The sequence below is a fragment of the Tamandua tetradactyla genome, chromosome 10, assembly GCF_023851605.1.
Source record: "Tamandua tetradactyla isolate mTamTet1 chromosome 10, mTamTet1.pri, whole genome shotgun sequence".
Lineage (NCBI taxonomy): Eukaryota > Metazoa > Chordata > Mammalia > Pilosa > Myrmecophagidae > Tamandua > Tamandua tetradactyla.
In genome coordinates this window covers 44,287,191-44,302,114 of record NC_135336.1, presented here as the reverse complement: position 1 = coordinate 44,302,114, position 14,924 = coordinate 44,287,191, and the positions used below count along the sequence as shown (strand labels likewise).

Here is a 14,924-nt window from a genome sequence, read left to right as displayed (position 1 = left end):
GGTCAATTTATTGATTTTTTTAATGGGTAAAGTTTGTGTTGTTATGTCTAAGAGCTCCTCACTTAACTATAGATCATGAAGAATTTCTCCTTTATTTTCTTCAAAAGTTTTAGAGTACTACAATGTTAAATTATATAATCCTACAATTATTTACTTAATGTCTTTTTCTTTATTAACTGTAAATGATATAAAGGTAGGTATTATTTTATCATTTTGCTTCATTGTGTTACTAGTGCTTGGGTCATTCAACTACAGAAAGAGAATCGTGAATACATACTAATAGAATGTTGAAGAAAATACAATTTCAGTGACTGATCTTTTAATAGCTTTCTTTAACTTGCTTCTGTTTACTTTCCTTATTTTCCTTTTATCTTTATTCTCTTATATTCAACTGTATAAATGTCCCAAAGTTTAATCTTGAAATCCCCACATGCTGGCATTATTGGCAAGTATAAGTGTACAGTGATTGAAAACCTGCACTTTAGATTCAAATCAACTTGGATCACATTCTGGACTCCCCTTTCTATTTGGGTAACCTTGAACAAATTAAAATCTCATAAACTTCTTTCTTATTGTAAAATGGATAAAATAACAGTAAATTTCTCAAAGTGTAGTAAGGATTCTCAGAGTGAGAATATTTAATAAGAAAATCCAAGTAAGGCACAATTCCAGGTATAAAGCAATTTTTCAGTACATGTATGCCATTAAAACATATTCTTTTTATTATATTATGTTTACCACTAGAGAATTCCTTCAATGTTTTTATTTCTTTATGTAAATAAATGTACAAAATCATTACTGCACATAGTGTCTCTTGTAACATTAAACACATTTTCCTCAATACCCATTTCAATTCAATTTAAGATTTTATATATACATACATATAGGGTGCTTAGTATGTGCCAGACTCTTTTCTAGGTGTTTGGGATAAATTAATAAATGAAACAAACAAAATATCTTTGCTTTATAACCTTGCATACTAAATATGTCTTACATATTTTCCCCTAGATATTTTTAAAAATCAAATTCAAGATAATTAATATAAAATTTTTCATTTTCTGCATAAAATTAATTACCGTTCTTGCCTTTCCTAATTTTGTGAGCATTATAACCATCAGAACTGAATTTATAATCTATTATATAACTTTCTGTACAACTGGTTCCCAGCTCTGTCAATTCATCATTTGTAATTTTCCCATCTTTCTTAATACATGCTGTATTCATTCCTTTGCTATGAGCAATTAAGTTATTGTGAGCATTTTCAAAACTACATTAGTTTTAATTTATCTCTATTCTGTATTAGATATAATGCCTGAATTATACAATAATTTTTAATAGGTCTTTTAATATCTGATACTTTTTCCAGTCTATTTTATACATTATTACATGTTAAAAGTACTCTTTCAAACTGGTTTAATCAATGTTAATTTTCTTCCCATCAACTATCAATGATACCAGTGTGCCACAACGTAAAGTTCATGGTCATTGTTGAGAGCAATCTCTTGACATTTTTTTGTCTGAGTGCCCATTGTAATTTTATCATTCTCTTTGCTTACAGGAACCTCTACTCCAGTAAGATGCACTCTTTCACCAATCCTCAAGTGTGCCTTCCTCATTTTCTCCTTTCTATCTTTTCCCATGCAAAAGTATTTCTCCATTCCTTTTCCATCTAAAGTTCATCCTTCAATCAAAACCAAATTTAAAGCCTACCTGCTTCACAAATTCTTCCCTGACCATTTGAAAACAGTCTGAGCTCTTCTATTATAATTCAACATCACTTAGCAGTATTTATTTATTTATTTATGTATTTTACATGGGCAGATACTGGAAATGGAACCTGGGTCTCCAGCATGGCAGGCCAGAACTCGGCCTTGGCCCGCCCATCACTTTCATTTTATATATAATCATATAATGTTTGGATTTATGTCTGCAATCTTGTCTCTAATAGTATAATTCATACCTCATAAGTCTTCAATATAAGTATTAATTTATGCTCACCTTAATTCCTAAATATGGTTGATTTATATATTTATGAATAGACCAGATAACAATCAAAATGAATAAAAATCAATACATGAGATATTTACATATATATAAGAATATAAGGATACATTTTTTGGGACAAGAAAATATCACAAGTTTGCCAGAGTTTTGACTACAAACACCTAGTAGCTAAGAGAGTTTCATGTGCATTAATATAATAACAGCATTTTACTTAGAAGCACAATTCTATCTGTCCTTCTTTTGGACAAATAAATTATTTCTGTGCATCCCATAGAGGTGGTAATATGAATAGGATAAATATATACTTGATAAATGTAAATACAAAAGAGTTACGGGTTTTTTTTTTTATTTTTTGACAGTTTTTATTAGCTTTTAAAATAAGATACTGAAATCCAATCAAGATATTCTTCAATAAATAATATTGCATGTAAGTAAATGGAATCTTTTCTATAGGTGCAGCTCTTCACTTAAGCAAATTTAATCCAAATAAAGACTAGAGTATCTGGAGGAGATGATCGAATCCATAACCCTTTTAAATTCATAGTTTTAGAGTTGTTCAATAGCATATTCACAGTGACCAATTTATATTTTCTAACTGCCAGTGAGATTTAACCCTATATAAAATTGACTGTTCCCTATTCTAGAAAAAAAGAACCTCTTAATTGGAAAGAAAATTATGCAAAATAAGTGGGGTTCTGCAATGACTACATTTTAAAATTGAAGAAATATTAATATAATTTGAATTAAATTTAAAATTTTATTAAAGTTTAATTATTGAAACATAGTTTAAATGATATAGTAGCAACAATGACAATACTTAGATTAAAAAAACTGAGTTAAAACTGAGCCTACTAAGAAAACTAAGATTGAGGGAAGAAGATAAGCATGAATTAAGGTGCAATATATATTGTTCTATTTTAAAGTGAGAAGTACAGTAGATGTAATAACTGCCAGAATACAAAACAGCTAGAAAACCTACAAGAATGTTCACCTCCAATTGCAGGATTGATTGGGAAAAGTGTAATAAAAGAAAAAGACCTGGGTGGGCCACAGTGGCTCAGTGGCAGAGTTCCAGCCTGCCATGCCAGAGACCTTGGTTGGATTCCTGGTGCCTGTTCATGCAAAAAAAAAAAAGATCTGTATCAAAAGATAGAAAAGATATGGAAAATACAGTTATTTCAAACCCAAACATAGAAAGCCTAAAACAGATTGCTTAAAACATATATCAATTAAAATAAAAAATAGAATATGTTTTAAAAATGTATGAAATTTAAAACAGATTCACCTAAAACAATTTTTCTTAGGGGAGTTGAAAGCAAAATTCCATTCAACAGATATAAAAACATTTTAGTATTTGTTTATAAGATATAAAAACAATTTGGAATTTATAATGGAAAGCATAAAATGGGACAAAAGAAGTAATTTTCATTTTTTTAATTGTTTAAGATAATGATCCAATAAAAAATAAATACAATGGATTATATTTGATAAAGAAGCAATACATTATATAAAGAAAAGCCTGAATAAAAGTGTAAGGACAAATAGAGAACATACAAAATTACTGGAAAGATTATGAAACTTCTTGCTTTTTATATCAATGAGAGACAATCTTAATGATATACAATGTATCTTACAAAACAGTTAGTGAAGCGGTGCTTTCTTTTGAGATAGAGTAAGATGTTTGGGTTTGTTCATCACATTAACTGGCAATTAAAAATTTAGACTAGCGAAAAACGATCCTGGAAAAGAAGGACAAAGTGAAAGGACTCACTCCTTCAGATTTCAAAACTTATTACAAAACAGTGGTAATCATGACACTTGGTAATGGCACAAGAATAGACAAATGGATCGATGAAATACAACTGGAAGTCCAGAATGAAATTCATATACTATGGTCAGTGATTTTCTACAGGAGTTCCAAGGCCATTCAATGGGAAACTAAGTCTTTTTTTTAAAAAAAGGGCACTGGAACGACTGGATAGCCATATATAAAAGAATGAAGATGGATGCTAACTCATGCCATACGTAAATATTCACTCAAAATGTATCAAAAAGTGTAAAAGCATAAACTCTTAGAAGAAAACATAGATATAAATCTTTATGCCCTTGAATTTTTCAAAAGATTTTTAGATATGACTTCAAAAAACATGATCAAAAAAGCAAAAAGATGAATGCATTTTCATCAAACTAAAATATTCCTGCATCAAAGATGTGATAACAACAACCCATAGAATTGGAGAAAATACTTGCAAATCATATGTCTGATAAGGGACTTGCAGCTAGAAAATATAGATACCCTTACAACTCAATAATAAAAAGATAATGCAATTATAAAGTGGACAAAGTAGCTGACCAAACATTTGTCCAAGTAAGATATACAGATGGCCAATGAGCACGTGAAAAGATGTTCCACATTATTTGCAGGGAAATGCAAATCAAAGTCACAGTGATGTGCCATTTCATACCCACTCAAATGGCTACTATTCAAGAAAATGAAAATAAGAAGTTTTGGGCAATAATATGGAAAAACCAGATTCATGTATTGCTGGTGGGGTTACAAAATAGGGCATCCACTTTGGAAAATAGTCTGGAATTCATCAAATGTTAATGACAAAGTTACCATAAGATCCACCAATTCCAGTCCTAAGTATATACCTAAAGGAAGTGAAAACATATGTGCCCTCAAAAACTTGTACACAGATGTTTATATCTGGAAACGACTCAAATATTCATTAACAGACAAGTGGACAAACAAAATATAACATATCCATAGGATGGATTATTATTTAGTTATAAAATTGAAAAGAAGTATTGTTAAAGGATATAAGTTGGGTGAAACTTGCAACCATTATGCTAAGTGAAAAAGCCAGTCATAAAAACACACATGTTATATCATTCTTTTCATATGAAAATCCAAAATATGGAAATATATGGAAACAGAGAGTGAATTAGTTGTTGGTTGCTTAGGGCTGGGGAATGGAGGACAAAGGAGATAGAGTTAAAGAGTAGGTGAAAATGTTCTAAAATTGACTGCAGTGATGGTTTCATATATTTGTGAATATGCTAAATATTATTTGTACACTTGGTGAATTGCCTGGTATGTTAATTATAAGCCAATTTAATCTTTATAAATTTTTATATAATTTTTCTAAGTTAAATAGGAACATCTCTCTGTCAAAGAACAAATGGAAAAATGTCACACAGAAATGACCTTATTGAAATATTGTATAGGTAGAGGTACCCAAGGTGAGCCTGATAGTTTGTCTTAGTATATGGAGGTAACCAGTTTTACCTGCTGTAATTTGTATCAGATTTATTCTTTGTCTTTGAAATTCAGTATCTTCACTGGTATCTTTCTGGTATGTTTTGCTACCTAATTTTAGATTTTCTTTCATTTCAATAAAGCCATCTTTCATATGTTCAAATACCTTTTTCTGATTTACTTGGTTCATTTCTTCAGTCATATCTGTTACCAATCTGATCAATCAGTTTTATTGATCCTTGATGTACAAAATCTTATTTTTAACTAACGTCTCTCCTAATGCAGTTTTTTTTCCACTTGATCTACATTGTTTGTTGTGAGTTTTACTGCTTTCAATGCTGATATACTTGTCCTTTAAGTGAACTCTGAAACCCATCCAACTAAACTTTGGCCTTTTGTTTATAGAGTTCATTAAAAAGTTCTCTTGAGAATACAAAATTATGCAAGAGTCTTCTTTTCCTATAATGTCTCCTTCAAAAATGTTCTTTTTTTTGTGATTTGATTGTAATATATTTTCAAACTCTCAAATCTTTTATTTTTCCCTCAATTTTCATTAACATTTGCAAATTTCACATGCAAAAATATTTTGTATAGATTTTCCATAGTTCCTCTCCTTGTAGTATAAGTTAAGTCTTCTTTGAACCATAAAGTAATGCTTGAATGGCCATAGTTTCCCAATATTTGCTCAGTGATGCAATTGTTCTGACAAGTAGGAAAAGACTGGATTGGAGGTAGAACAAGATGAGAAAGTTTGTCCATATGCACTTTGTTCTCCATATTGAAACCTCTTTATTATCAGACATCTTTGCTAAATTGCCTGTAGGTTCTGTTTATAGAGAAATGAATATCTTTCACATTGTCTTGTTTGTTAATTGCTTTAGGGTACATTAGCAGGTTGAGATTGAGAAAGCTTCACAATTCATTGGATTTCATTTGGTTTCCTTCATTGAAATAAATAAACAATGTATTAGAAAATAGAGAAACACAAGGTTGCAATATGACACCAGCTTTTTGATAAGAATGAATTAAAATTGGAAATCAATCAATTAAAAACAGCATTCATAGTAAAATGAAACATTATAAGCAATGATAGGCTTAATTTACAATAGGATGTATCTATAATAAAATAAAAGAGAATAAAACCATTAAAAATATGGAGTGTGGGGGGGTTGTGGTAATTATGGTGGGAATCAAGGGAAAATGAAGTCCGTTTATAAGAGACAGGTCTTATCAGTTCTTATTAAAAGTCTGCATGGGAAGGGTTTCTAGTGGAGGGTTCCTTGCTTTTATATATAAAATTCCTCCTTGCTGAATTGAAGAGCCCTGCTCTCTGTTTCCTTAAACAAAAATTTAACATGTTCCTGTCCTTTACAACTCACTGTAGCCTGAAACAATCAAAATGCCTAGGCTTTTTACCTCAGATGTGATCCACAGCTATTTTCTCAATAACTCTATTGATTGAGGATTGATTGATGTATGTGCTGTCAAGAATCCTGTCATTATTCACACTGACAGCTATTTTGATCTTCTGAAGTAGCTTACCTAAATCCTTTATGAAATGTTAGATGGTAATATGGGGTATATCCTTTTGTTTAGAGATGCTTCCATTACCAGCATTTTAAGGTATATAATTAGTAATGTCATCTTTTGATATTGTGTTTAAAATAGTGAGCTCTAACTGGTTGTTGAATAATACACATTGAGTGGATGAATGAATTGCAATACAGCCTTAATTTCACTTACAACATAAGCTTTCTAAATTAAACAATAGGGGGTTGCAATATATACATAAACAATAGAAACATTAATTTGAATTAGTGTCTGTAAGGTCTCATTAAAAGTAAAACAAATCTTTGTCCCCCATCTTATGGGGATTGGTGAGTTCCACATCAGCATGAACATAAGTAAGCTCATCCATTTACCTATCTGTGGGTGGGTGCTGATGATAATGGAGCCAGGATGCTTGAATATAGTTGTTGTTTTTTCTCCTAGATGGGGAAACACACATTCAGAGAGAGAACACTGCAGCTATAAATCATAAACCTCAAAATTACGAGATGGGTGGGTGGGCCACAGTGGCTCATTGGCAGAGTTCTCACCTGCCGTACCAGAGACACGGGTTCATTTCCCAGTGCCTGCCCATGAAAAAAAAAAGTCTTTAAAATTACAAGATTGGCAAGCATAGTAATAATAAATGTTTTTAACTCATGCCTGCTGGGTAAAACTGAACTCCATTTACTAAAGTTGACTCCAAAAGAGAGAAACCTAAACAGACAATTAAAGGTAGAAGAAATTGTGGAATTTACCTGTAAACAGGAAGCAAAATCTGTCCTAAAAAGTTTCAGATAGTTTTACAGTGATCCTACAAACAGACCAAGGCATCTAGCACCTCTAAAGCAAATCATCTAAGTACTTACATTCGGTAGCTGTTTTAGGCCGTTCAGTCTTAGAAATATTTCCCCTCTCTAGGTAGATCTCATTTAATTACAGTGAGACAATAAGTTTCAAAATATCACAGGTTAATTTTTTTCTGTGCTTTATTTGCCATGCATGACAGTGCTAATGAGCATGCAGATATTTCCCTTGAGTCCAGGGAAGTTTCTTCAAACATGCAGAAAGTCCTGAGGAGGTTTGGCTCAGCTGATTATAACAGTGGACATGGAGGTTCTTGACCCCTGCCCCAGCCAACTTCTATGGTCACCAACGAGTGACTGTTTAGGCGGGAGAGAGGTGCTCTGACTCCTTTTGTTATCTTCCTTAGGACAGATTTGCGAGATCTGCAATGGTATCTGGTCATAAATCTCTTAAACTGAAAGCAAATTTTTTTTTGACTAGAAATATAGATAATAAGGCAGCTCTATTACCTAATAAGGAAACTGAGCCAGAGATTATTCAGATGTTATATTTCTATTTTCTCAGGATCTGTTTACTGGGTACAAGGCATATAGATCTCGATGTAACACACTGAATAAAAACCTACATTTTAAATCCATCAGTTTCTCAAGGTAAAGAAAAATATTATACAGTTGTATCAGAGGGTGTTAGGATTTTCCTGAAGTTTACCCATTAACATTATTGACCCTAATAACCACGCATTATACTCCAGCAAAGAATACATTTGCAATTCCTCAAGAATGCTAGGTGGTTTTCTCTATGCCTTAGCCTGTGCTGTTTCTCTTAACAAGAATTTGTTGCCTCCTTATCTGACTGGCAAATGTCATTTTCAAAACCCTGTTCCTAAGTTGAATCTTCTGAGGAGCCTGCTCTGTCATTCCATCCAGACAGCTAGTTAATCAAGCCCTCCTCTGTGGTGCCCTTGCATCTTGTACCTATTTCTATAATTGCACTTTTCACTACAGTATAATTATTTGAATATCTTATCTTGCCGTGAGGGCAGAATCCTTGTCATATTTATGTCTGTTATCTAACACCTAACAGAGAGCAGGACGAATTATAGGTGTTCAATCATTTGGTTGAATTTAATTCAATCTTAGTATAGTCTGGTATATAAGTAGATGAAAGAAAAGAATTTCCCAAGATAGGTTAATGATTCTTTTTCCTTTTTTGACCATGTCATCATATTAATCTGAATGAAGCTGACACAAAAAACCCTATGTTTATTAGAAAAGCATAATGTAATAAGGACAAAATATTGCAGATTGCCATTTGTTAAACCTATTATGGCTTTAATACTGACCATGTTCCAAGCACAGTATGAGGTACCTGGCGTACATAATCTCAAATTTTCACTATAATCTTGCAGAATAAGTAGTATGAACTTCTATTATTATCAGAGGGATTAGTTGTCCATGGTTACTTGGGAATTTTGTCTAATATGTCTGCCATGAATTGACGCTTGTCCTTCCAATTAGAGGCTATCATTGCTCCGGTGTTACTACACTTTGAAAACAAAGATTTGTGTAGATTGAGCAAGCTTAACGTGGAATATATGTATTGTTAACCAAAAAGATAGAATGATTAAAAAGTTAGAAAATGTGGATAAACTGCTCAAGTTACTGCCACCTACATGTCTTGATTTGTCAGGGCCACGATGACACAATGAGTTGGCTTAAACAGCAGAGATTTATTGCCTCATGGTGTTGGAGGCTAGAAGTCCAACATCAAGGTATTGAAGGCCTTTCTCCCTGAGTCTGCAGTATTTTGACGGGCAGGTCACAAACTCAAAACTCCAAAAAAGGGAATCGTGAAGTTGACAAGTCAAAACACCCCAGGTTAAGTTGGTTGACAACTTTAGTTGAGGCAAAGATTCTTCTTCATGATTTCTGAAATTCTCAGTTCTAGTTTTTAAGATCTGCAGCTGATAAGATGAGGGAAATTTGCTGAGGGAAATCTCCTTTTGTGATTTTAGATGCAAACAGCCCTCAATGAAATCAACTGATTACAGGTGCAAATATATCTAAATAATATTCTCACAGTAACAATCAGGCTAGTGCTTGCTTGACCAAACAACTGGACACCATAATTTTAGCCAAGCTGACATGTATTTTAGTCTGCCAAAGCTGCCAGAATGCAACACACCAGAGATGGATTGGTTTTTAATAAAAGGGGATTTATTTAGTTAAAAAGGTATAGTTCTTCAGAGGAAAGGCAGCTAACTTTCATCTGAGGTTCTGTCCTACACAGGAAGGCACAGGGTGATCTCTGCTGGCCTTCTCTCCAGGCCTCTGGGTTCCAACAAGATTCCTCCGGGTGATTCATTTCTGCATCTCCAAAGGCCTGAGCTGAACTGCCAGTGCTGAATTGAGGTATGCTGAGCTGCTTGGGTTGCGCTATGCTGAGCTCTCTCATTTAAGCTTCCAGCCAATTAAATCAAACTTCACTCATGGCAGCTGGTATACCTCCTCATCCACTGCAGATGTACTCTGCAACAGATGAGCTTCACATGCCATTGGCTCATGTCCACAGCAACAAAACTAGGCATCTTCACCTGGCCAAGTTGACACCTGAACCTAACTGCCACAACAAGTGAAATTAACTATCATGATATATATATATATATATATATATATATATATATATATATATATATATTTATTTATATAATGGGATCATACCAAAATATTCTCTTGTGACCTACACTTTCACACAATATTATATTACGAACACGTTTCCATGTCAATATTAAGTATTCTATTGATCTATTTTAATGTCCTGTCAATGCATCTTCATATATTTAGTGTATACTCTACTGCTGATCATTTAATTTTTAATTCATAATTTATTATTTAAACATAGTTATATTAACCTTTATGGCTAATTCCTTATATAAGTCTTGAATAAATCATCATTCCCTTTGAAAATATTCCTAAAGGTAAAATTTTGGTTTTGTGTGTATGTGCATGTGTCCCAAAGTTTCCACATCCATAGTTTTCATATCTGTGGCTGCTGCAGAGTATACATCCCTAGAGCAATGAATCTTTTCAATTCCTTTGTATTCTTAAGCTATGCATTCTACTTTTCCTTTATGGTGATTACATTTCTCCGGCTGAATATATAACAGCTTAGAGAAGGATATATGGTGTGGGTAAGAAAAAAAATAAGGAGCTCGGTTTTATTTCCAAAATTGTATTAGGTAATTTTTTTGGTTATAGATCTGTTCATCTGGCCCAGATCTTTTTGTTCTATTGGTTTTCCCATTGAAATCACTACATGTGATTTTAGTGTTGAGGAATGAAATTCAGTTGAAAAGAAAACGAAAAGTTGAAACAAAACAGAACAAACTCTTTTTCACCCACCTAAACCTTCAGTGGATGGTTATGTAATAAATCACTAACTAAAGTAACAGATTGATGAATGGAAGAATAAAGCAGGACATCTGTCCATATTTTTGCATTTAACAAATATTCTCCAGTGTTTATGTGTTAGAAGGAATCAAAGGCCAGGGGGCCAATGGAAGTTGGGGCTGATGTCTGGGAATTGCCTGCATCTGGGCTAATGCTTGGATACTGGTGATATATTCACTTTTAGAAGCTACCTTGTTCTGTGATTTACAACATTCTGACCAAGAGAACAAGTGGAGACAACCTGCAGCTGTTTTTATCAGCAAGCTCCTTCCAAAATAATACAAAGTTTCAGCAGTTAAGTTTTAAACTGCTTGAATCTTTTCTAGGCTTGAACCTTTCACCTCCCCACCCCCATATCTTTTAAAACAAATTTCACGTCAAATTACAGTTTACTTTATATTCACTTCTAACAAGAATATAGGCCTGTGACAAATCCAGAGATAATTATAGTGCCAATCCTATTGACAATATCAAAACTCTGAAATGGAAAAATGTACATTTCCGCTGTCTTTTTCCCATAATATTAACCTGTCACTTCAGCACTGTGTCAAAAATTCCTTGGCTCCTTCCCTTAAATAAAATTTGCTGAAAGCCCTGAGAAATCACATTTTCATAGGCAACTGAGGAGGTTACATCTACAAGCCTCAGGAGCGAGATTACTGCATTGCCCCATCATAAACTTCTAAGTGATATTAAGAACTTTGCAAACTGACTTATGATTTTCTGCTAAGCCCATCCTGGGGATTTGGAGAAATTCTTAATTAGCTTCTCATGCTCTAGTTAATGTGCTAAACATTTGAGTTTCCATTTCAAAGGCAACTTGATAGAAATGTGCACACTTCTCATTTGAGAACTACCACACTTGCATTTGTACAGTAATCCTGTATGAAAACTCAGCATCATGGAAGGTATTGCAACTAAGAGAGCTATAAACCTGAGGGAAAATTTGTAAAAGAGGAAGAAAAACATTCATGAGACAATTTGCACCTTGTTGCCTAATTTAAATTTTAATAGGTAGATTCCAACAATAGTCACATGCTGGAAGGTAACATTGATTGAACAGAGACGAAGAAGATGTTACTGGATAATTACCATACAATTTAAAATACATGTGTTCATATACAGTGTTTTTTTAAATCAGTGCATCATAGAAAATTCAGAAGTTAGAGCAGACATGCACTATCAAATGCAAAGCAAAATTATAAATCCGCAGATAACGAACATTTTCTTTTCCATAATCTAGTAGGAAGACAAAAGAAATAGGCTCCGATGATCAAAGCAAATGCTATGCCACCTAATATTATATCAGATACAAAAATGCAAATGTTTGATAAAGCATACCTCATAGAATTGCATTCCACACATAAAAAACTCTTGAGGAAAGAAGGTTTGACAAAGAGAAAGAAGAAAATGCAGAATATAGAGAGAATACCCAGTAAAACAAGGCATCAGGAAATCCTAAAGCCAACACAAGACCACCTAAACTGTTTTTAAATGCTCCTGGACAATTGAAGAATGGTGAGGAGTGGCATTACCAACAGAAAACTTCTGAGCACACATGGAGATGCTGTTGCCAAAACAAACCTAAAATCAAACTAAAAATGAATTTTCTTAGTTTTGTGTGGTGTGTCTTGACTAATGTATCAACAGAAATGGGCCAGTTACTGGCTATGTGACCATGTTACAATCATACAGACACACACATACACCATATATCATTTTAGTCGAAATGGAATCCAACATGCCTGGATATCCAAAGAGAAGCAGCTATAGAAAATAAACCTACTTTTTCTTTTCCAGAAAGACCTCATCTCATAAATGATACTAGATCATTGATTATAAACACCTGTTGAAGGGAGCGTCCCTTCTTGAATCTTGGGCAGCTAGAAACATGTTATCACATGGGTCGAGTGTTTTAATCTTGGCTTGAATGTTTCTATCCATTAATACATATTTATATTAACTATTTGCATGCACATATATTTAAATGTATATAATATGCATATATTGTGTATGTATGTGTTTTGCATCATTGGTGATGCTTTTTTCCTTCTGTGTTTACAGGAGCTTAATTGTATTTTGGGTTTTCGAAGACAGCTTTATGGAAAATTATATCCTGGTCAATCTGGGTTAAAGCAACGTTGATTCCTTAAAGACCAACAACAGAAAAGGTGGTTTATGTAGCATCTAGGAAGCCCCTTTGTGATGGGAGAAAGAGATAATTAGAACAGTTCAAAACCACAAATTTGGAATCCTTTCATTCTTTCATCACTTCTTTCTTGTGTCCCTCGGTTTCCCAATATTCCATTTTCTTTGGCAGAAACAAAAGAAAAGAGCAAATTCTTACTTAAACACATGGAACTGCTTCTGTTGATTTAAACAATTGAAGAGCTTCCAATCCTATTCAGAATTATTGGATAATATATTTAGATATTCTAACTACTTCTGCAAAATTGTAATTGGAAAATATGTAAATAAGAAGCAGATTCATTAAAATTTCATTTAAAAAGTGAATTAGTGATTCCAGACTAACTTTATATCAAGGAGCATCCAGATTATCCATGACTTCCTAAATGCTTTCAGATAAATTATAAAGCCAATATTTGAAATGCTTTATCATAACATAATAAGGGTTCAGTACATTAATTTATATATTATTATTGTAAAAAAATATAGAATAAATAACCAAAATCAAAATAAAAACAAGCTTTCTTTAGTCATTAATTTAACTACAAGATATTTTAAAACTTGAACAGGTAAGTAGATGCCCATATCTTATACGTGTCTAGATACCTGTGGGGAAAAACAAAGAAAGAAAAACTATAAATACGCATATCAAAAAATAACTGGAAAGAATTTGTGGACTATTTAGGGTCATTGTTACACAATTTTATGTTTATCTCCAAAGAATGGATATTTCATATAGTGTTTTAATTTGGCCAATAAGCTGATACTGTTTTAAATATTATTGCTCAAACTTTAAGTCATTTTCTTATTGTCTTTAAAGAGGAGAAAAGGGAATGCACGCTTCAAAAAATGCTTTGAGTGAAAAGGCAACTTCGAAATAGTAAGCAGTACTTTGTGTATGTGTTTCCTACTTGAATTGTGAATGCTTTATTTTTTATATGTTTCTATGCTTCTGCTCAGTTCTTTTAAAATGTTATCAGATATGAAATGTGTTTTAAGAGCTGTAGCTTTTCCCGCAATCTTTCTTTATTTATTTTTCTTCCACTCAACTAACTCACAAGCACATAACACTCTTACTCTGGTTTCAGTCACATGGCTTCAGAGTTCCATACCTACAGGAATAACTCCTGAATGACCTGTGGCTGTCTGAGCATCACAGACTGCACAGTGCACCTCACTCTGTGAGTACTTTTGAAAGCTTCTGAAATAAGAGCTCTTATATTTCATACTCTGGTTAGATTCTTGAGCCATGCGTTCAAATGATGTGTCTTCAAAGAGTTACTTTTCAAAAGCAGAGTGCATACTTACTCTGACCAAGAGCAAGTTTAAACAGAAGCAGTGGCTTTGACATAACCAGCTGCCCTGTACTATTTCAGTTCTATTCCAGAATCAAGATAAATCTTGCTTGAAATAACTTATAACTATTCTAGACTTTTTTTTTAATTAAATGCTGATATTTTTGGTAAGGAGCCTTTCCTACAGTAAAATTAGTAACATTTCTGTCTCTTTAACCTGTTTCTTTATTCTTTGTACCATTTTGGTGGTAATCGGTGATCATATTTTCATCCAATCAAAAAGGATTTATTGATGGATAGTTCATGAGGGATGCTCTACTATATGCCAGAAAATAAACAATATAAAATAAAAGGGACTTTAAAGCTCAATCT

General features: G+C 32.9%; 1 pseudogene; it reads right to left on the bottom strand.

The window, feature by feature from the left end:
- The window catches only part of LOC143647642 (mitochondrial import inner membrane translocase subunit TIM14 pseudogene), a 47,054-nt pseudogene extending 32,546 nt beyond the window's left edge, over positions 1-14,508 (bottom strand).
- Between the last annotated feature and the right edge of the window lie 416 nt (positions 14,509-14,924).